The following is a 3,639-nucleotide window of genomic DNA, read 5'->3' on the forward strand; positions in this document are numbered from 1 at the left end:
ATTTAGAGTTCTCTTGGCAAAGATACTGGAGTGATTTGTCATTTTCTTCTACTCATTTTACAGATGGGGAAACTAAGGCAAATAGGATTAAATGACTTGTCCAGGGCTATATAGCTAGTAAGTTTCTTAAGACTGAATTTGAATTACAGTGTTTTTGACTCTAAACTTTATTCTATCTGCTGTATCACCTACCTACTCACTGAGAAAGGAGGCCATAAGAATATTAGTAATTATTCCCTTTATGCCTACCTTCTCATCTATCTAAAGATTTATAAAAATCATATTTGTACATACTGAGGGTAACTCAGTAAGGGAATTTGTGGAGAATAGATAGACTTTAGCTCCTTAGTTTACCACATATATATCGATACACAGTGGACTATATTATACAGAAAATATAAGAGCTTGTTATACTTATTCTTTGCTAATTATCAAAAGAAAAATTAAAATTTGAATAGAATAAAATATCAAATTAAAAGCTCTCTTTCAATCGACTCCCATCTATACATCAAAATCATCATGAAATATGTAACAGAGAAAATCTAATGAAATTGTCTGATAATAAATATAAGGAGATACAAATATATACTACTCCAATTTGTTCCAATTTATAATTGAGAAGATTCAACATGGATTCTAAGGAGAAGAAGGATTCTTTGTAGATGAGTTCATCAAGATATTTTTGTTTGTGGAGGGCATCAAATTATATTAAAAGACTATTATAAAACTTCTTGAAAGAAATCAAATCAATGAAAAATATATGTCAAGCATCAACAGTGTAGGTGCTTATGCAAATACAGCACTGTATTTGATTTTGGAGATACAAATAATGGCTATCATTTATGTAGCATTATGTGCCCAGTACTATGCTAAGTTCTTTACAATTATTATCTCATTTGATCCTCATAACAATATTGGGATGTAGGTGGTATTGATATCCACATTTTATAGAAAAGGAAACTGAAGAAAATAGAAATTATTTGCCCAGAATCATGCAGCTGGATTTGAATTCAGGTTTTTCTGATTCAAACTCAACACTCTATTCACTGTGCCTCAAATACAAATGCTATAGGGAAGCAGTCTCTGTCCTAAAGGAGTAATATTTTATTAGAAAAGTAAAGAACATACAGGGAAGAGATGACAAGAAAAAGCATCTGTGGCCTAGGTAGTTACAGGGAGAGAATTACAGATCAGAAGAATATCTCATACGTTTAGTCACAATGGTAAGATGATTTCGTTATTGTTTCCTGAATAAGAGGTAAAGATTGAGGGTGATTTAGCCTGACCATCTACTAGGGACAATTCAAGGGAATGAAGAGGATTTATTATGCAGCTCATTACAAATAGCTGAATGGATAATCTATAGTGTCTGTCATTAGTGTGTGTGAGTGTGAAAGACAAAGTAAATATACAACAGATTGTCCCCTAAATATGAAAAGAATGAATTTCATTGACCTCAGAAAATTGGAAAACTCCTTTAATGATTAAATTTCAACTTAGAAGCAAAAGCTCATTTAAAATAAAAAAGTTATATTAATTTTAACTGCATTCATTTTAAGTTTCAAGCTGTCTCTCCTCATCCCTCTGCACCATATTCTGAGGAAGGTTAACATTTGATGCATATATCAAATGTATACATGTGTATGAATATATATATATATATACACATATATACAAGTACATGTACACACATGTATATTTGTAATTTGGGGTAGCATTGAATGAGTAGATGAAATATAATTGCAATTTTTATTATATTGGTTCTGCTACCCATGAACAATCAATATTTCTCCAGTTATTTAAATCTGATTTATTTGTAGCGAAAAGCATTTTATAATTATTCTACAAATTGAAAACAAGAGAAATGAATGAATGGGAAGAAAGCAGCTGTCTTCATTCAATGATTTCAAGTGATCAGTCCTTCTTGATCTACATTAGTCAATCAATGGTTAAGGATTTCAATTCATTCTTCTTTCCTGTTTGCATTAGATTGTGAGTTCCTTAAGACAGAGGGCAGTCTTTTATCTCTTTGTATCTCCAGCTCTTACCAGAATGTCTGGTGCTTCATATATAAGGTCCTTAATAAATGTGGATTGACTTTAAAGTACTTGACCTCTTATAGAATGTAGGATGGTTTCTTTTACATGGTAGGATTCGGACTGAAGTTGTAAATTAAACTTCTAGTGAGGAAATTCCCTACCCATATTAAAGGACACAGAGATTGTGACTATTTTAGGATCTACATATCTAGTAAGTTTTTCAGACTGGATTTGAACTCTGGTCTTCCTGACTCCAGACCTAGTTCTTTACCCATTGTACAACCTAGCTGCTTCTAGACACGACCATCCTTCTAGTTACACAGATTTGGCAAACATGGTTTTCCTCAACTCATCCTCACACCTTATATCCAAGAAAGAGCCAATTCTTGTTGATTATATCTTCCCTACATCTTTCCTCCTTATCAGCTCTTTTCTCTCCATTTACATAATCCCCACCCTCCTGAAGCTTCCTTCACTTCTGGCTGTACTATTACACTAGCCTTCTAAAAGCTTTCCATGTCTTATTTCTCTCCATTTCTCCTCATTCTTTTCTTCACATATCTGCTAAAACGAATATCCCTAGACAATAGTTATTAATATGACCCTCAGACAACTCCAGTAACACACTGTTACCTGCAAGAACAAATGACTTTTCACCACCTGACCCCAAGCATCTTTTCAGTCCTTACCACCTATTACTTTTCTTTTTTTCATACACAGGCAATGTAGATAAAATGGTTTCCTGACTTTTCTTCAAACATGAGATCATTCTCCCCATTGCATGCTTTTCTGCACTTGTTTCTTCATATAATCCATTTCCTCTTCACCCTTAGAATTTTTAATTTCCTTCCAGTTTCAGCTGAAACATTATCTTCTACCTGAGGCTTTCCTAATCTCTCTGTATTTTCCTGACTTCTTTTTCCTCTCCCATGATTTTATACCTATTTTGTTTATACTCATACCTATAAAGGTTTTCTTCTCCTACCCACAATAGATTGGAAGTTCTTCAAAGGAAAGTATAGTTTCATTATTCTCTTTCTGTCCTTACAACATAAAACTGTTTCTGGCAGGTAGTGGGTCATTCATAAATAATCATTAATTGACTGATGTCTCAGATAAGGGTGAAAGAAAGGGATGGGAAAGCATATAGAAAGGACAAAATGATAAAATACTGATGGGTTGTACGTATAGGGACTCTCTGAGTAAATCTGACAGATATTGAATTCAAAGAGGGATTTTGAAAATTGGAACTGGCAGGGAGGAAAATTAAATGTGGAGTAATGTTCCTAAATAGTCAGAAAATATATAGAATTAAAAACACGGTAGGAGGGACCCTCTGGAAGAGGCAGAAGGGAACTTTTTATGTAACTAGAAGAAAAGAAGACAAGTTGTATATAGAAAAAGATGTATGTTTAGATGAAGACAAGGTGATATACAGGATATTATGCTGGGTTATTCCAATCTTTTCAACAAATCAGGGCCAAAAGAAATCTGACTAGATTGATATTAAGTTTTCAGGTAATATTAAAGGTTTGTAAAGGAGGCGAACAAACAAAATCAGTCCAAGTTTCTTGCCAACCTTCCTTAGCAGATTACTATC

This window comes from Antechinus flavipes, chromosome 6 (assembly GCF_016432865.1).
Source record: "Antechinus flavipes isolate AdamAnt ecotype Samford, QLD, Australia chromosome 6, AdamAnt_v2, whole genome shotgun sequence".
In the NCBI taxonomy this organism is placed as follows: domain Eukaryota; kingdom Metazoa; phylum Chordata; class Mammalia; order Dasyuromorphia; family Dasyuridae; genus Antechinus; species Antechinus flavipes.